The sequence below is a fragment of the Notothenia coriiceps genome, unplaced genomic scaffold (genome assembly GCF_000735185.1).
Source record: "Notothenia coriiceps isolate Sejong01 unplaced genomic scaffold, NC01 NC01_scaffold00037244, whole genome shotgun sequence".
NCBI classification, from domain to species: domain Eukaryota; kingdom Metazoa; phylum Chordata; class Actinopteri; order Perciformes; family Nototheniidae; genus Notothenia; species Notothenia coriiceps.
This window is the reverse complement of record NW_011369945.1, coordinates 25,452,403-25,473,717: the sequence shown is the minus strand read 5'-3', so window position 1 is coordinate 25,473,717 and position 21,315 is coordinate 25,452,403. Positions and strand designations below refer to the sequence as shown.

Sequence of the window (21,315 nt, the reverse complement as noted above, 5' to 3'; positions counted from 1 at the left end):
GAAACAAAAAGCGACCGTTTTATCCAGTTTTGGTACACACGATCGAGAAACGTAACAGCAGACAGTGGTCACTGAGGGACAGCTACGTCAATGGAACTGGTCTTCTGAAGGGACAGAGGAAGCTGAGCACATCTGGCCATTGTTGTTGTGTGTCTGTCAGACTGTGAGGGCTTCGTGGGTTTGGCTTATGAGAGCAGGCACGCAAACGGTACGTCATACGGCAACGATGGACGCATGCGCAGCACCAGTCGGATCTGGGCAGTGTGAAAAGAGCCGGAGCTAAACCGAAGAACCGGTTCTGAACCTGAAAAGATCTAGCACGGAGCTTGAACCGGAGTTGCGTTGGTGTGAATGAGGTATTAGTAGTAGGTGATAAAATCAGATATCATAATATTTGAACTCAATGCTCTTCGTTTATGGGATAAATAACAGCGAAGAAAACATATTAAAAGGATAAGAAAACTGTTATTAGTTGTTCAGAAGAACACATTCACTGTTCATTTCAAAGTTTACTGCATTAAAATAACACCATATCCAGAGTATTATTCCAGCATATAGTTTGACCATCCGGGCCTTTTTTTGAGAGCACAATAACAACTTTTACTTAGTTATCAACTAACCTTCAGTTTACAGTCTTTAAGTCTTTCAAATAAAGGGCAGGAATTGTGTTTGAGACGCAAGAAAGCTGCCATAAAAGCCAAAAATACAACTGATTGACGTATCGAAACTACAATCACTGATATCACACAGAGTGGGTGAGGCTATGTAAACACTTTGATCAGCTGCACTGAGAAAGAATCAGAGGTGACAAACACACCGTCAGTGTGAGTATTGAAGGTCAAACACTACTGCAACTTTATTAGACATTAACTCTTGTACATGATGATTGTATTGCAATTAAACGCAGTTAAATACATAAATCCTAGAGGAAGCAGAGCTACCTGCTGTTTCCAAGTGCAATGAAGCTCATAGGAAAGAGCACGTCCATCTCTTCCTATATGCAAAAGTGTTGAGGAATGAGGATCTACAAACAAAGAGGCCTGTCTGCTCACATGTCCTTAAGTTACACTGAGTTACAACACATTATATGAAGTGAGAGGTGAGAGGATACTGATGTGAAAATAATTTTGATTTGTTTAGAATTTGTCTGCACTTCCCAATATAATGTAAATACAGATAATTACTAGGTTGCCAACACCGTGCTGGTAACAGTCCTCTTTGACACTCAAAGCCAGCACCAGACACTTTTAGTACGCTGCTATGGACAGTCTTGCACTAATGTAGATTCTCAAAGATATTTAAGTGACTGTTATTTTGTATATATTGATAGTTGTGCTTTTATTTATGTCTTAATGTGTGCGTATGTATAAATGTGTCTTTTGATTGTGTATATATATAGGTATCTACATATTTGTTTATATCTTTGTTTTTGTACTCGGGATTGTGGGAAACAGTATTTCAATCTCTCTGTCTGCACACACAAACTCAAAGATTGACAATAAAGTTGACTTTGACTACACTTTGCATGCCCATCATTAAAGAACACTTCCTGGCAACAACAAAAAAGGAAAAAGCATGCGGACAGACTACATTTAAAGTTTGAACATGGTGAGTATATGGTAAACCTACAGAGCCTGATGAGCGTCAGCATTTTAGCATCGTCATTGTGAACATGTTGTCATGCTGATGTTAGCTTTTAGCTCAGAGCACAAGTGTTTAAAAAGCTACGTTGCAACTGTAGTTTTCACCAAACATTACTTAAAGGTAGGGTATGTAAGTTTGAGAAACCGGCTCGAGATCGCCTGAATTTGAAAATACACGACCGGAGAAAATCTGCCACTTCCTCACAGAGCCCCTCCTCCAACACACACACGAACGTGGACATGACCAATGAGGGCACGAGATAAGTTTGTGCAGAGATGGAAGGCTGACAGGCAGGTAGGCCATCCAGTTACTTTAGCCGGGCCGGCTCAGATGATTGGTCGTGCTTTTTACAGCGCCACGGCTTCCACAGATGACGTTTTTTTATGGATTTTTTGTCAAAGCACTTCAGATATTCATTGCTATCAGGATGTTAAGAGCATTCCATGGAATATAATGGAATATAACAACAAGTGTATCTCGAGCCGGTTTCTCAAATGTACATGCCCCACCTTTAAAGTTCAGAGTAATCAACAGTTTTTTTCAATAAATGGATGTTTTTAAAGTATATGGATAATTTTTTTTAATAATCGTGATATCAATTATTGACCCAAATAATCGAGATTATGATATTTGCCATAATCGAGCAGCTCTACGTTTCCGGAAATAAAAGTCTAGCAGCTTTAAAAGGACATAAATGAACAAAGTCTACTTTAACAAAAAACAGATTTGTTGAATAATCCGATAAGAAGAATACAAACAGTTTGAAATTAATTGAATAGATAATATCTCCGCAGCTCTAGACGTGGACGCAACACATTTCTGCTGCAGTGAGTGCGATGTCTTTTGTTAACGTGTGTCGCAGTTAAATGAAATAAACCAGCTCAACAAACTCATGGTCAAACGGGTGTTTTCTGACAGTGAGTTGCTGACGTGTCACTTTAAATTCTCATAGGTGTAGGAAAACAGCGCCTGCATGCACGGGGCTCAAATTCAAATGACTGGACGTTCATCTGAAGCTTTTTAACAAAACAAGTGCGCATCTTTCACTCCTCGAACAATACTTTCATTGAGCAAGGTGGCCTAGATTCAACGATACAATACACCCCGGGCATCCGATCTCTTCACAGCCAATTAAACGGCACATATTGAGTTCAGCCGGTGGGGCAACCTGAGCTCCGTACGCTAAACGTGCAGGTTTTGGTACCCGGGGCGGAGTGATTGCTCCTCATATTGGACCGAGGGTTGGAGATTGGGTGCCGCAGACTAATGGAGCGAGCGGTTCTTCTCACACACACAGTAACAGGAAACGCCTCCCTGCAGAGGAACAAGAGCCAGGCGCTGACATTCAGAGATCCACCTCTTAATCTCGTTTTGCAAATCTGAATTGGAGGGTGGCGAGTTGTGTGTGTGTGTGTGTGTGTGTGTGTGTGTGTGTGTGTGTGTGTGTGTGTGTGTGTGTGTGTGTGTGTGTGTGTGTGTGTGTGTGTGAGAGAGAGAGAGGGAGCTGCTTCAGGTGCTGATATGTTGCCGCAAGATAAGATAAGATCTGACTTTATTCATCCCGAAGGTAATTGTTGTGCCAGAGTTACACAAATAAAATAAAAATACACATCAGCATGATAATAATAATACAACTGTACTCTAACAGTGCAGTAAAAAGAGCAATTACATATCTACAGGAAACATAGACGGTCTCATAATTAATGTAAATATTACCAGTATTCAGTAGTGCAAAAGACGTAGTGGCAGATGTTATATAGCAGAGAGTGTGTAATGATGGTAAAGGTATTTCTATTGCACATAGTGGTGGGGGGGACGCTCTCAGTTCCCTTTACTGAAGGGTGAGGAGTTTGATGGCCACTGGGAGGAAAGACCTCGTGTTCTTAAAAGCACCATCTGCTCCATGTGAAGAGTGTCGGATCATGATGAGGGCAGCTGTTAGAAAAAGGTTAACCCAGTGTATTCAACCGAGTCGTCTAAAGACATGCACTTTGTGACGTCTGCAGCCCGAAAGGTTGCTCAGTGACCTTTGCTCGCTTCTCTCGTTCGTGTGTTGATGTCGGAGAATGTGTGTTTTAACAGCAGGGGATGTAATACATGCATAAGGCCATCAGGAGGCGTGTCGCTTGTTCACTGTTTCTTTCACGTGTCTCACTGCTTTCTCTCCCTCCGACAAACTTCATGAAATATCCAACAGCTTGTGCTCACAGTACCTGCATGACCCGGCATGGCTTTGGACGTGCATGGAAAGAGGCATCTGTGCCCAAAACCCCATGTTATCTCACTACAAGTAGTCTCTGCAGAGCACGCTGCAACCAAGGCCAGCCCTGACTTGTACCATGCATAATACAAAGAAGTGTGTTTCTGAAACTAGGATTTTAAGACAAGTCACTACAGGCAACTACTGTTTTCTTTCAGACTACTGCAATGAAAACATCCAAAATCCACATTTGTGTCTGTAGATTACTTCTAAATTCACCAAAAATGAACATTAGATAATGCCTCATATGCATATTTAGAGATTGTAGAATATCTTGAATGCAACAAGTCCTCCTGGGGAAGTTTCATAGTGATATCTATAAGTACATTTTACCCTTTTAACCTGTAGTTTGTACAAAATGTATGAATTGTACAATACATATCTGTAAGGGAGTTTGTTAACCCCCCCTTTCACAGCAATCCCCACTTCTTCTCTATTTGAGTCTATGCATTAGATAATGCCTCATATGCATATTTATAGATTTGAGAAAACTTGTAATAGGAAATATAATGGTCTTAATGTCAGTGATGATCTGAAGTTTCATAGTGATATCTATAAGTACATTTGACCCTTTTAACCTGTAGTTTGTACAACATGTATGCATTTTACAATCCATATGTAAGGGAGTTTTATTTCTCCTCCACTTCAGCAGCTTTTACACTCTCCAGTTTCATTACTATCTATCTTCTGAAGCTTTTTACAGAGGGTGTCCTTCACAAAGCGTTCACAGCCTCATTTATACTCACTTTTATTACTAAAAACATGGTAAAAAATGTGGCTGTTGGCAGTATGTCCTGGTTTATGGAGCAATATAAAGAAGTTTCCCCTCTGTAAAAAACCTTTGACTCTTAAATGTCACCAAAAAGAAACCCTGGCTTTATCCAATGTTAACATTTCTGCCCATAGTTAACCGATTAACCTCTCATTTGCATACTTAAACATGACATTTAAGAAAACATGTAATACAAAAAAACGTTCTTTAACTGTAAGTAATCGACTGGGGAAGTTGTATGATGTTATTAATTATCTATAAGTATTTACCCTGCCTCTTCAATGATGCCAGTTGCTTATTATATTCTGAAAAAAGAAAAATAAACATGCCAAGGCTTCATCTCTTAATGTAAATTAATGTCAAATATATTTGTTGTGGTATCTTGAAACGATATCCTACTGAATTATGTGTTAGTCCTTTTTCAAGATTTAACACATTTTAAAGTCTTTTTGCTTCACAGATGCATTTAAAACCCTTCTTTTAAATAATTAAAGCCGATGAACAACATATTTATAAATTGGTACCTTTTTAACTTCCTTAATTCCCTTCTGAATCTTTTAATCTAGGTGTTTGTGGTTTTCTTTGGCGGGAAACTGCAGTGAGATATGGCATCAACATCACATTCCCTTATATGGTCATGGCCCCTGCGTGGCTGCCTGGGAAACCCCGTCGAGGCATGTGTTGGCATGCTGCAACATAAAGCAACTCGTACTTTCTTTTCCTCATCTTTTAAAACTCATAGTTGATCGTGTTCTTGCTCCAGAAATAACAACCAACAACGTTTCTGTGCCACTTTGAGAGCGGAAGTGAGTCGTTATTTTCGGAGCGAGAATTTGTTCTTTTTGCGTGGCGACTATGAGTTTTACAACTTGTTCATTTCACATGATCTTCACGTGGCTCTCTTCCTCCCGACAGTGGCCGCTGACGGTACTTTGCGCGTGGACTGGAGCGCGGCGAGCTCCCTGTCCGACCTCGCACTTTTGGGAAACACACGGACCAGCTTGGTGCGAAGACTGATTCTGACAGCACCTCTGGGCGCTCTGGACTTCAGCCAGGTGCACTTTTTGTTATATTTGAGCTTGCTTTGTGAAGCCTATAGTCTGATTTTGACTAGTGTTGAGACCATTGGATACCTACTGTACATCTTCCAAATCAGACAACAAGAAGTACAAATATGACATTTTTGGGTTAGACCTGCCATATTTGATCCTGGAAGTGTCAGAAATGGACTCAGCATTCTCAATAACCCCATAAAATCACTGTTTTTTAAAAAAATAAATAAAAACTGGACTTCAGCCAGGTGCACTTAAAACTCTTTTTTTTATTTTAGTTTGCTTTGGGAAGCCTATAGTCTGATTTTGACTACTATGAGAAGTGTTGAGACCATTGGATACAGTGAGCACAAGATAGACATTATTATCTCTACTGTGGACAATTTGTTTTCAGATAAATAGGCAATCTGTCCAATCCAAATGATCCAGAGAGTCCCCTAAATCTTCCAAATCGACCCAAAATTAATCAAAATCAGCCCACAGACAGTACAAATACGACACTTTCTGGTTCATTTTTGATTCTGAAAATGTCAGAAATGGACTCAGCATCCTCAATAACCCCTAAAAACCAAATGTTTTAACTATTGTCCACGTAATGTTAATTAATACAAATTAACAAAACTAATGCTAATTTTGAACATTTCCCAACATATGCAAGTTATCATCCGGCAGCTTCTATGTGCTGGGGACCCGTACTTTACATTTCTAACATACAACTTTGAACATTTCCTGCTTCACAATAGGACTCTATGAGCAGGGAGCTAGCATCGTAGCACTTCCTGTTCCCTGGTCTCAAAGTCAACGTTTTTTTAAAATAGTTTTTGGTTAGATTCCTTAAATGAGATCTGCCGTTAACACAAGATATGAAGAGATTTGAACAGAGATTGTTTTGTGCAATAATTCAAAAATCCAATGAAAAGTTCCTGTTAGGTTTCCGTGGAGGGAACCAGGGAGATGCTAACTTCCGGGTCACACAAACGACTGCCACACTCTATTATCCTTCGATCATATTTCTCAGTGCTTAACAATGGATGATGACAGTTCAAACTAACTTCGTGATGCATTGAATTTAGTGGAAGCGTACATGTGACATTTCCCGGTTTAAAAAAATATTTGACTAGCTTTAATCACTTCATGGTGTCTAAACACATTTTCAGTTTTCTCTGGTAAAAGTCTTTAAGTAAAATACACACAAACATTTATTGTATTAACACGAACAGTCACATATTACAGAAGCCATATCAAGGTGTTGTTTTAAAAAAGTACTTATAATATAACTTTTTATCAGTCCTACAAAGGTGATGAATAGTTAGTGCACTTTGAGCCACTCAGTTTGAACCCTAGAAATGCAATTCTAAGTATTTCTACACAGATTGCTGGATGTTCAGTGCACGACTTCACGTTATTTAAGTTACAATCACATCAGTGAGTCTTAACTTACTCAGACAGCATCCAGATTTTCCTAATCACAGATGGCGCTCTGTCAGTAATTGGCTGCATGAAGCAGAACATTATTTGATCAATCCTTCCTGGTTTGATAATTATCTTATTAATGTTTCAGTTCTTTCTACATTTGACTTTCATTAATGTTAACCACTTGGTTTCTTCTTATATGCGAGCCCTTCAGTGTAATTAGCAAAAAAGCCATTTGGGATTTTAAATGGTTTCTCAGGGTCATCGAGATTAACGCTTCTCGCCTGTTGGACAAAGTATCATCAGCTCAGATGCTCACATATACTGTATAGTGGCTTTCTTTAATGTTAATTCCACCAATAAGCCGTGAGAAAACACTTGTTCTTTTCCACTAGTTGGATACATTTCCGATCCAGTTGTTTTGTTCATGTGGAAGAAGCAGAGGGACTAAGAGGAGTTTTGGCGTCTAATAGCAAAGAGTTATAGAAGAAAATAAATAGTTTTTTGGGGCCATTTTGGTTAAAATGATGGATCTAAACAGAGCCATCCTTACATAATGCTTTATTCAAGGTGCAAGACTTTAAAGGGGACCTATCATGCGAAATGCACTTTGTGATGTCTTGTATACATAAATATGTGTCCCCGGTGCGTCGGGGAACTCACGCAGCGTCAGAAAATAAAACCCTCTCTCTTTTCCTCCGTACCCAAATCTTTTAAAAAACGGGTGTACAACGAGCGGATACAGATTTGCTGCCGATGTGNCAAAATCCAGCTTTTCATGTATTTTATACACTGACATGTGTCCCCTCTGTGTAAAGAGATTCTGGAAGTTTCAGGAAAAAAGATTCTCTCACTTTTTGTCCTGAGACAAAAAGTGAGAGAATCTTTTTTCCTGAAACTTCCAGAATCTCTTTACACAGAGGGGACACATGTCAGTGTATAAAATACATGAAAAGCTGGATTTTGCATAAAAGGTGACCTTTAAAACGTAAAAGCTCAACACAAGCAGTCATGTGTCTTACCCTTGTGCAACATTTCCCCTTTCTGAGAGATGTGTCATACAATATGACAACCAAATGGTAATTTACAAATGTGAAAGGACACATTCTGCTAATTTTCCTTTCATATTTGTATTTAGTGCCTCCCCTGTGACATGTTTACCTGCTTTAAGGTTCAACAAGCACTTCATAATGCCTGTGCTGCAGCACCTCTTTTCACCCTCTGTCTGAAACCAGAGCCCAGTCTGCTCTGATTGGTTAGCTGGCCGGCTGTGTTGTGATTGGTCAACCGCTTAGAGATGTAACGCCCCTTAGCCTATCATGTATAATGCGTTGGAGCGCTAGCCAATAGAAGCGCAGGTAAGAACATTTAAAAATATTTTGTTTATGATGCATTTACAGGGTCTGACACTCACACTATTCTTGTTATTGTCACATACAGTATAGTTCTCAAACTTAAGTGACACCCAGCTTTTTAAAACAAACGTAAACTTCACACTATAGCTTCTGTGCATTTGATAATAAAGCCTTTGAATCTCTCTTTAAAGTTATGTCCCGAATGATGCATTTCGAATTCACAGAATTTGATGCCATTTCAAATTGTCAAGCAGAGTAAGAGATGGTTTAAAAATAAATGAACAGATATTACAACGATTTTGGGGGATTTGTTGATTACATTACTTTTGACTTGATTTAATTGCACTGAGATGCTTTTCCCTAGTTCAAAGTTGGTCACCTACACAGCCACAGCAACTTCTACTTGAAGTTGTCTTACCACCTAGAAAAAGGAAATCTCGAAATTTGCTTTAGCTCTGTCTTACCCAAAAAAGAGCTTGTTTGCTGCAACTGGAAAAGAGGTTGATGAAAGCAGAGTGTGCTGGTGATGAACCAAAACCATGAGCTAAAAGGCTCCAAGCTGATTGGATATGCAGACATGGAAGGGGAGTATCTGTGGTTGTATGAGTGACCTGTTGTACACTGCAGTAATCTGATCCAATAATATACAATATTTGTGGGGGATATCAGGCCATTGCAAGGGATTATGCCAAAATCCAAGTGCAATCACAGGCCTCTGGTATCTAAGACAAGTCTTTATTTATGTTGTTCAGTACCAAGTAAACGGAATTATTGCTGACTCAAGTCCAAGTCACATATTAGGAACACACCCCTGAGTCCAAGCTTCACAAAGTTTAGAATGCTGTGGTTGAGGCCACAGAAGCTCCAACTTTTACCACTTTGCGGCGGACATATCTCCAACATCACACCTACTGTTGGAATCAATGTTAAAACAGCTATTCCCCATCAAACTGAAAAATAATTGGTAATTGTATCGCACAAAGCGGGCCTGTGTTTTGTCTCCGAGAGAAGGTAGATGTTTGGGTTGGAACGCCACCCCTCCATCTGGCTATACAGGAATAGAGTACAGCGGAAAAAAGGGAACACAACTCCCCTTTCAATAGCATGACAGAGGAATGTTCTTCCTGCACCTGCAAGTCTTTTCTTTTATGAGCACACCAGAGGAAAAAAAAAAAAACACTTGAGCAATAATCATTCGAGGAATTTAATTTTGCCTCGGCTAAATCACTTGGAATGTTTGCATTGGCCCCGACACCAGGGATTTTCATTATGAGCCGGGCAAATGAAGCCTGAGAGCTGGCATGAGAAATCTGTCTTGTTGAGTGAAATACAACAATAAAAAACTCTTAATGAGATAACAAAAGCTAGTTTTCAATATTGATCTTTCAGTTTGTCCTTATGGACTTAAAACTGTCTGGATTGCAATCCAAAATAAGATCCAAAATCACTTTGCAAGAGTTTACATGACGCTATGCAATCATAAAACATTGTAAACTGCCTACCTTAAGCAATTGGAAGCAAATACACAATAGTCTGTGCTACTTAACTCCAACTGTGGCTCAAAATAAGCCATACTGCTGAGAAATGCTGCTGCGTTGTTGCAGATTCCTGATATATTAAGCTGCTGACTGTGAAACTCTCAGTAGTTTAACAGATTTTTCCCTGTGCACCAGGCAGGCAGTTCCCTCCCATCATGCCCTGTCTCCCTCTTTAAGTATCAGCTGTCTGCTGCCAAAAGACTGGGTGGATATTAATAGCAACACTCCCAGAATCTAAACCACATTTGTTTAGGTCAAGGCTGAGCTCAGCGTCAATTAAACAATACAGAGAAACTCAAACGACTCTGGCAGCGTAAAGAAGAGGAATGAGAGATAAACTAAACAGATATCCACAGTTTTAACTGCTTCAGATGGAAAAGTAAATTGAGGAGGTTAATCATTTAAACTCGGTGACCGCGAGTGCACTGTTTATGCATCAAACAGCAACTTGGAGTCTCGCTGCTGAACGCCGGCCAAACAGGAAAGAGGGTGGTGTTGTGAAGCTCAGCGTTAAAGGGGCCCTATTGTACTTTTGTTATATATGTTTTAGTGCATGTAAATGGTCTGCAAAGGCTATTATTCCCCCCCTGCCTGAAATGCCTCCTTTGTTTGCTGAGGTCACATAATGACGTCGCTATATTACACTTGCGTTTTTATTGGCTAGCGCTACAACACATTGCATGTTATAGGTTAAGGGGCGGGACATCTCTAAGCTGTTGACCAATCACAACAGAGCCGGCCAGCTAACCAATCAGAGCAGACTGGGCTCTGGTTTCAGACAGAGGGTGAAAAGAGGTGCTGCAGCACAGGCAGTATGAGAAAAATAAAGAGCTTTTTGAACATTAAAGCATGGAGACATGTCCCAGTAGAGACACACAATATGAACCTGAAAACTATAGTAGTATGTACTTTTTAAGAGCAAAAAGCTAAAGGCCATCATGTCNAGATGTAGTTAATTGAGCGGTTTCACACAAAAAAAAGTGTTACTTCACAGTTTTATGACACATTTTTTTTGACTTGCAAAATTATCTTTTAAATTGACAAACATCATATGTGTAATTCGTGGCACAATTCAAATGAGATCAAAAGATAANCATACTACTATAGTTTTCAGGTTCATATTGTGTGTCTCTACTGGGACATGTCTCCATGCTTTAATGTTCAAAAAGCTCTTTATTTTTCTCATACTGCCTGTGCTGCAGCACCTCTTTTCACCCTCTGTCCAGGCAGTATGAGAAAAATAAAGAGCTTTTTGAACATTAAAGCATGGAGACATGTCCCAGTAGAGACACACAATATGAACCTGAAAACTATAGTAGTATGTACTTTTTAAGAGCAAAAAGCTAAAGGCCATCATGTCCCAAAAAAAATACTTTTGATCGGAGACACTTGTAATTCTGACCTAGATTACTTGTTTTAATGTCAATTTGCCTGCATTTTGCCACTGTGCATGTTGCTCTTTATGTAATGTGTTAGCTGACTGTGTTTTTACTGAGGTTTCACTGTAAGCTTATGAAACAGTTAATTATTGGGGTAATGCATTGCAGTCTGCATGTAAAACAGTGACATCTAGTGCACAGGCTTGAAAGTCATGAAAAATGATAATCCCATGTTGCAGCTAGTAGAACAACTCCACTTGTAACCTTCAACTGAAGCCAACATTCACATTTTAGTTTTTGCAACAGATTAATTGAACAAATATCCTGAGTTTGCATTTAAGGGGGCAGTGAAAGGTCCAACATGAGCAAACCTGGAGGGAATGATTACATCTAAGATTTTGATTGTGTAACTCCATGGCCGTTACCAAAACCCTCTGATAAGGTCCAGAACATTCCCATTTGAAGGTCAAGCTAAATTGTTCTCCAAATGGCGGGAATAAATCCAACAGGAAGAGGGCTGTGTGTGCATTGATGTGTGTGCACAATACAGGGTCTGTTTTGCATGTCTGTGTCTGAACTGAACCCATAATCCGAAGACAAAAAGTAAGGGAAAAGGGGAAAAGTTTTCAAAATAAGGACACTGTTTGTTTGTGTTGAGTGCCTTAAGGCTTGGGACACTGATACCTCTGCTCCTGCCATGGATCATTTCATTTAATATCAATCTAACACTGTGATATATACAGCTCACAAAGCAAGATAAGGCTACTTACGTGCACACAAGTCCACATGTGTTGAGTATCTGTGGTGAACGGGGTTAAGTAAACAGTAGCGCTGATAACCCCGTTGTTAACCTGGTCACTGTGATTGGCTTATCTCTTCATGATGGCTTCAGAAAACCCTGGCTGCCAGCCAATAGAAACAGAGCGGGAAACACTGTCAACAGTAAGAAAACATTGTGTGCAGCGATACAGGAAAGGAGGGAACTGCAGGAGAATTACGTCTTGAGGTCTCGGTTACTGTACAGTATATTGTCTGCCAGTACTCCCCATATGATTAATCACACATATACTTTGGTTTTGGCTATGTGATTCAATTGTTAAGTTCTAAAATGTGTTTAAATACTCATGTCAGAAACACATTGGATTGCCTGGTGTCCACCAAGAAATAAATTATGTAAAGGTTTAAAACATTTGTTCCAAATACCTCCCTGTGGATATTGTGACAATATTTTAGGGTTGAGCATTTCAGCTTTTACAAAACATAAAAATACACAATTAGAATGTTGATAAATAATCAACAGTCATTTGCATTTGATGACCAAGCGGTTAATGGAAAATAGCAGCTTTTAAGGAAGGAAAAGACAATGTGCTTACAATACTGTACAACATCTAAGAAGACATTGACATAATATCGATATATTGCCCATGCAACCACTCCAAATGAATGATAACGTTTATACTGTTACTTCTTGATGGGAAAAATAAGCAACTAAATTTAAAAGTGATAACATATCAATGTTTGCCCATATTTGTTTCTACTGCCCCCAAGTGGCTTAAAAAAACACTGTTCATTTCAGGTTTAAAGAAAAACCTTGAAAAAAGGCTTCACTTGTTTTTTAAATCAGCAAATCACTATGTCGGTTTTAGGCTGTCTTTGCTCTGTATGTGTCTTCCCATCATCAATCAATCAAATGTTATCTAAATACAAAATCTTTCACAAACCAAATAATAAAATCATAATACCAACTGTTGGATAAAAGTTTATTCTCAGGTTAGTCTGTTTGCAAACGTAGCATGGGTAGCGTGGGATACTTCAGAGCACAGGAGAAGAGTAAAGCTTATTGTTCCTCCTGTAAATACATCAGCTGGAGTCGTACCCGAGTGAAAATCTATTAAAAAGTAATTATTCTGCTGTTCAGGCCTGAGCTGTTTTTATTGGAGGTAGCAGGACCTGGTGCTGATTTAATACGTTTAGTAAAACCACAACGTCCATTCACGAAAAGGTCAAATTTAAAACTCTGAGTGTGTGTGTGTGTGTGTGTGTGTGTGTGTGTGTGTGTGTGTATGTGTGTGTGTGTGTGTGCGTGCGTGCGTGTATATAGTGTGTGTGTGTGGAGTGTGTGTGTGTGTGTGTGTGTGTGTGTGTGTGTGTGTGTGCGTGCGTGCGTGCGTGCGTGCGTGCGTGTGTGTGTGTGTGTGTGTGCGTACTGTAGTGAGGACAACTCATAGTGTCACTATATTACATAGTATAAGAGGATGGTCTTGAAAGGGACACACACACCAATTAGATTATTTCTGTCAAATACAATACAATAAAATGACCAAACTAATCTTTTATTTAACAACATAAGTATCTCTGATGCTGGGGAAAGAGGAACTGCACACATAGTTATTTTTGAAAGTCATTTTACTGGGAAAGTTGATATATGAGCTTTGGTGGGGCTGCATAGCTTTGAGGTCTGAACAGCCCAGTGTACACACACACACACACACACACACACACACACACACACACACACACACACACACACACACACACACACACACACACACACACACACACACACACACACACACACACACACACACACACACACACACACACACACACACACACACACACACCAAGCAATTTAGTCAAAGTGAGCCCCTAAATATAGCCATTGCACAGTGTTATTATCACAGCAGGGGTAGTGCACTGTTATCTCTCACCCTTCACTCCCATTGTTTTACTTCTCCAGCAGATGACAGCTTCACAAGGGCTGGGGCCCACTCGCTCTGTATATAGCCCATTATATAAGACCTGCACTGATGCTGGTTATTTCACTTCATTTTCCATCAGCGACACTTTATAAATGATTACAGCATATGTCATGTTTTATAGGCGAGAATGGAGTTTATCCTTCCACGTTGTGCTGCAATCAATGTCTCAAGTTAAGTTAGCCCTAATGCTAAGGCTTAATAATACATGAGAAAAAACGTCATCAGAGTTTCTGTGGTAATAAATGAGCATGAGAATAGCTTGCATGGCGCTGTACCTTATGGTCTATGTCTCGTACACATACAAATACATTCACATGCACAGGTGAACAAACAAGACAAACTCAACATTTCTGTAGGAGTGAGAACACAAAACTGTGTAAGCATTTTTGCCTTTCCATATTCCCAATCCTACAATTAATGGGAACTTAAAATGGATTTTGTTCAGATGCCTCAAATAAGGCACTGTCAAGTTTTGAACAAGTGGATGGACAGAAAAGCACTAAAAGAGGAGGAAACTATAGAGTACAAACGAAAAGCAAGCTATTAAATAAATAAAGCTGATACAAAAACGGGGACAGGACCAAGCAAAGGAAAACAAAACAACAAAACAATTAAGAAACGCTGTACCAGTAGATCGAAAGGCATGAGGAACAAGATCAGGAACTGACAAAGAAAGACAAATCCCATTTATTATTAAAGAAAATAAGAGAAGACAGGCTTTTAAGACACAGCTGGAGAGGGCAGGGGCAACAGGTGAACAAATGTATACAATCACAAAGAAAAAATTAATTTCAAAATAAAACAGGAACATTAAACACAAAACCAGATCATGACACACACTTACAGTAAGAGATTTAAAGGTTTTGTTCCAATGCATAAAATGTGTCACTAAATAACCCAATCATGAACTTTTAAGCGGATGCTAACAAGTGGCTAAATGACACTACTGAACTTCATCATTCCATTACGTATTTGGAAGCTTTTCCTCAGAACTTATTTTCAACATTAAAAGCAAAGTTTATCATCCTAGCAGCACTCAGAGAACATAACGGCAACAGCTTCTCTTGACAAAAGGGATAAAGAAAAGGTAAATAAATAATTAGAAATGTTGTAAAACACAAGGCTCATTGAAAGCATTACAGGTGGGTAGAAAATGCCTTTTGAGGCTGCTGCAGTAAAGGGAAGTTTACGGTAAATCAGTTTTATCATCTTATACTGTACTGTAACTTATTAAGGTTTCTATTTAAGACAGTCTTTTGGTAATGGAGCAGAGATATGAAAATGTCCATCAATGGTTGTTCATCTATTCAAAAGAGGCCATACTGAACAGCATTATGGGTAGCGGTTATTGCCTGGCCTGGGATCAGTGGTTTCAGACAGACACAACAACATGAGACTCAAATAATCACTCACAAAAGCTATTGTTAACCACGCTGGATGTGTGTACCAAGCACTGGTCTGATAAAGCATGTCCCTACAACAAATAGCTTCCTCTGTTGCTATTTTTATCACACACACACAGACAAACACACACACACACACACACACACACACACACACACACACACACACACACACACACACACACACACACACACACAAAATGCAGAACACAAGTTGTTTTCTGCCGTGTTTACACCCAGACAAACCAACTGTTGATTGGGTGGTCAGAGGGATTGATACATAGGCTACCAGGAGGAGCTTAGCATCGAAGCTACAACAAGTATTGTGCACACATAGAGGCAGACTTTAGTTGAGTCCGCTCCGAAACACATACAGAACATGGGGACAAAGAACTGATTATTGTGATTTTACATGCAATGTGTCTGAAAATTGCTCCTAGTACTAGGATGGGTTAAAAGCAGAGAACAACTTTCACTGTGTGTGCTGTGTGCTCTGCACTTGTGGTTTCTTCCCTTCTATTCTATGTCTAAAATGCCTTCTCCAGCTGAAGACAAATAGCATATGCATGCAAATGTTCAGGGCAAATGAGTGAAAGAAGAACAAATCTGTATGTTATTTAAAGAATGTAAGTACGTTCTCATGTGTCCTTGATGACGATGTGTGTTGATTGTCCAAGCATCTGTTTGACGTACAAACGCGCCTCAATGCATTATGGGACTATTAAACAAAGCCCACATTAGATCAGAGATGATCTGTCAAACAAGCGTGACTCAGATTTTCCAGACATGAGACACCGAGGGCAACTTCAGTGGAAATATTACACTCTAACTGCAACCATCTGTGTGTGTTTATGTGTGTGTGCACGCAAGTGTGACGCAGCATGCATGCATCATCTGTGTGCATGCTGACTGAGTATGCTCTCACATTGAAAAGTGTTTAAGAATCACACCAAGGCATCCGCTTCCAGCCGCTTGAATTGTTAAGCTTATCTTAAAAAAGGTTGCTAACAAGTGGCTAAATGTAGTGTTTGAAGAAGTACTTATCCTTTACTTAAGAAAAGAACAAATACTTTGGTCTTAAAATACTCCATTACAATTAAAAGTCCTGATTTCTGAGTTCGGGTCTCTAAAAATATATAATTTGCAAAACTGTACTTTTAATATAATGTGACCCCAAATAAATAAATAATTAAAACAAAAAAAGCCCTGATTTATACATTTCAAAAAGTAAAAAAGTATTAGCATTCAAACGTGATTACTGTAAAGTAAGTAATCATTCTGCTCAATGGCCAATTCCAGAATAATATAAAGTACAGAAGAATTACCAGCTACTATGTACTTCAAGTATCAAAACTAAAAATACTGGAAGATTGCACATGTAGCCTTGTATTAAGTATTGTAGTTTATCAATGTTGACCAAATGTAGAAACGTGAAACACTGTGTATTATTATTACTACAGTATACTGCATTATATCAGCATATAACTGTTTTTATGTACAAAGTAACTATCTATGATTGTTAAAATAATGTAGTGGAGTAAAAAGTACAATATTGGCAATATATCAAAAAAATATACTCAAGCACAATACTTGAGTAAATGCACTTAGTTACTTCCCATCACATTTGTGTAGAAAATGCTTTTTGAGGCTGCTACGTCTTAATATTTCTGTTCAAACTAAGGTTAAAGCTGTGATAAGAATGGAAGTAAATGTATATGCCGCCTCCTTTCCGTGACAGAGTGCCAGTGTTTTCATCAGAACAGGCTAAGAGGTCAGACAGGATTTCCCTCACCGGTAGCAGTTTGTCTTCACAAATATAGACCTGAGAACAAACATGTTATTGGAGAGGGGGCCACAGGAAAAGCGAGACAAAGCGTATGTGACGTAACAGCTACAAAATAAATCACATTTCCCATAAATCACAAGAGGTTTCCTGAAGAATGGCATTTTGTTTGGTTTTTTCACTTAAGATTCAGAAATGGCTACACAAAGACAACACATACTGTACAGACATAACTCCATAATGATCAATTAGTATGCCGGCATTTAGCTTTAATTAAGTGTTTGCACTTTGATTGTAATATAATCAGTTTGGCCGGATTTAGACTCTTGAGCACATTTAACCAAAACGATCCGTATAAACCTGCTGGTATTTGGTTTTGTTTGCACAGTATTTCATTAATGCTCTGGGGGAAATATTTTAATTTGAAGCTATACAGGTGTATTCCCCTATGGCGCTAAATAAGCCCATCTGTGTGGAACGAGCCATTTTGTGTGCGTGCGCGAGAGAAAGAGAGAGAGAGAGAGAGAGCGCACTGACACCGAAGATCGTTGTTGTTAGCTTCTGGTGCTAGCGAGCTACGCTAGCGGATATAAAGAGTTTTTTCAACAACAAAGTGGAAGAGAGTCCTCTCCTGTCAGACTGAGAGACTCAGTGAGCTAAAGCAGGGGTTCCCAAACTTTTCCATGCCAAGGCCCCCCAAAAATCATTAGCTTCTGGCCGGGGACCCCCTTTGCAAACCCACCAACAATGCTACAAAATATGTCACACATCAACTTTAAGAACGTTTTTGTTACTTTTATTCTCTATTCAATACTGTAATTATTACATTTGTTTAGCATGAGAATAATATTAACAATATGTTTTCAACACAGAATAAGATTTGTATGGCAGGGCATCNACAGTTTTACGACAAACTGTACTTTTTTGACATGGAAATTATTTTTTAAGATTGACAAACATCATTTGTGTAATTCGTGGCACAATTCAAACGGGATCAAAAGATACGTTTTCTCTCCCCATTGACTTCAATACATAATTTTACAGAAATAAGGTCCCATGGGTCGGAAGTAGACGGGCGGGACTTCGCCTCTCTATAAAGCAAGGCAGCGCCATATAGAGAGAATGTATATATGTATAATATAGATTCTAGTATATGGCTCTGAAGCCGGGTATGCTTAAGGGCGGGGCTACCTAGTGATAGACAGGTCACTTGAAAGGCGTTAATCCCTTTTTAAAGTTTGTGCTTTTTGGTCTTGATGGTTTAATGTTACATTTTGGTAGCCTGAAAACATATTGCAAAGACACAGAACACCCAAACTGATGCATCATAATGGTACTATATAAACACAGGAACTGTCTTAATTTCTTTTCATTCAGTTAATGATTTGGATTTGTTAATGTTAAAGTCATACAATATGGACAATATGCTGTCAGATCTCCTAACATGTTTTTCCTGGCTCCTCAGATGTGTAAAACATATCAAATATCCCTAAAAAGAAAAAGGTCCCTTCAGAAACCAGCAGCTGGACCCGACCCAGAACACCAATAAGCATGGAGCCAGAAGAGATACAACCACACACCAACATCCGCTCCAACAATTACCTATAATTATGTAATTTATCTTTTGGCGGGTGTGCCCACGTTTGAGCCAATCAGATCAGCCCATTGTCGTCAACAAGCACCAGGGATGTCATTCTAGCCACGGAGACATAGGTTAACAATGTGTTAGCACAAATGATAGCACAGTGATATAAACCACTAACTATAATGTGCCACAGTTTTGTCTTTTGAGTTTCAGACTAAAACACGAGCTCAGAGGCACATCAGCAGACCTTTTTTATAATTTGTTCACATGTTAATTTAAAGACCTTTTGACCCTCTGAACATCAGATGAATCTGCAGCTGGAGCGGCAGGTTTCTGTCTCTCTTCCTGTCGAATCCTCTGACAGCGTTTGTTAAAATGACAGAGTACAGACGTGTGATTATCCCCCTGCGTCAGCTTTGTTATGAGAAAGGCAGAGTGACACATGAATCTGTGCACCAATCACAAAGACACAAAACAATCACAGCTCTTCCTGTGTAATTACAGCAGATTTAGATTTTAAAACACTGCAGCTGATATCTCTCTGCGTCCTGCTCCACCAAAAAGACTTTAAAGGTGGATTTATAGCACTTTTTGTTGAAGTTATCGAGGATGTTGCTTGGCTGATTCTCTCTAAAAGCAAATATTAAATAAATGCATGCTGCAGATAAAATATACCCTCCAGACAGTTGTAAAGGTCTGCAGGACTGTCGGCGTCACTGCTCACTTTAATTAGGTTATTTGAGAAGGTTAACTGCAAATGCATTTAGTGTAGCCATGGTTACACTGATAAATCAATTGTCCAATGGAACACACACACACACACTTTCTTTTGTTCATTTGTGAAAACCAATTTCTAAAATATATGACTTTTCCTTCATGTTCTCATTTAGTGAAATGCCGTTAAAAAGTTTCTAAATCAAAGCAAAAAAACTGATGTCAACTCTTGTATCATGCAGAACATCCAAAATCTCCCTAAAATGCTTCCCTTTTCTCCCTAGATCAGTTTGGTGAATGTTTGTTCTATAAATTGTCATAAAATAGTGAAAGAAAGTCTACGACGCTGACGTCACCTTTCCTGATTTACTAGTCCAAAGTCCAAAGATGTTCACTTAAAGTCTGATATAAAACAAAGAAAAGCAATATCTACATATATCACACCTATTATGTCTTCTGCATTTTATCATTGCATGTCTTTTAGATCAAATGCACATTGGGTTGCGTGAAGCTCTCTATAAACTGTACTTTATAAAAAGAAAAAAAGTTGAAGTAAATATTTGAGAGACTGGAAAAAAATCTATTTCTGACATATGTATGAAAAACGAGTCTTCGACTAATACATTTTCTGTCGATTGACAAATTGCCCAATGAACTGATTACATTCGTGATAAAAAAAAAAATCGTAATTTTACTGGCTTATTTGTGAAATAGCATAAAATACTCTCAAATATGAGAAGCAGAATAAGCCCGAGTCTTAGGTCGAATAAAAACCTGACAGAAAACAAACTCAGCGTTTGACTACAGTTTAGACTTTAGACTATTTGATACACTTTTTGCATCACATGGGAACACTTGGACTGTGTCTCTACAGCAGCAGATGTTTTAAATGAGATCATTTTGCATGTTTTTCAGATCAGAGAAGTGTGCAGCCTCAGCAGACTGGGAGTGTGTGTGTGTGTGTGTGTGTGTGTGTGTATGTGGGGGGCTCTGTCCTCCATCAGAGGACACACAGTGGAGCAGAAACTGGACCCACAGCTGCCTCATCACATCAGACACAATGAAACGTGCCCGCAGCTCAAATCAATCACAGGGGTCGATAACGACACAAAATAAAAGTCTGTTCCAAAGTCTGATCTCTGGAATTACCAAAATAAAAATATTCTCAGATTTTCACAGTCTGGAATAAATTTTGTTTTGAAAACTACATTGGTGTTGCTGATGACTTGTAGGTTAATTACACGTGATTTGATTCAAAGCTGCACTAACTGAAAACTTTAGATGCATTTTATCATCAATGTTTTGTGATTTAAAGCGAGAAAAGCGCTTACTCGTCTTGTAAACAAATGATTTCCTGTGTGTAATAGAATGATGCTCTATTTTTTCTGTTGAAAACATTTCTTGGCGTCTCCTCTTTTTCGCTCATAATAGGCGCTTTTACACCGCAGTACTTTTCCCAAAAAGGTTCATCAGAACTTAGTTCATGAGAACTCTTTAGTTCTCATGAACTAAGTACAGATCACTTAGTACCCCAGGGCACTAAGTACAGATCACGTTCACACCGGAATAAGTCCCTGGGGGAGGATTAGGCAAATGAAGCCGCTGACGTCACTTCTTCTTCTTCTGCTTTGGGTTTACTGGCAGGCCGCAAACAA

The 21,315-nt window shown here is 39.0% G+C and overlaps 1 protein-coding gene across 1 annotated transcript in view; it reads left to right on the top strand.

The window, feature by feature from the left end:
- LOC104965466 (echinoderm microtubule-associated protein-like 3) overlaps positions 1 to 21,315 on the top strand; it is a 44,781-nt gene that overhangs the window by 4,231 nt on the left and 19,235 nt on the right. The gene's annotated exons all lie outside the window — the stretch shown is intronic.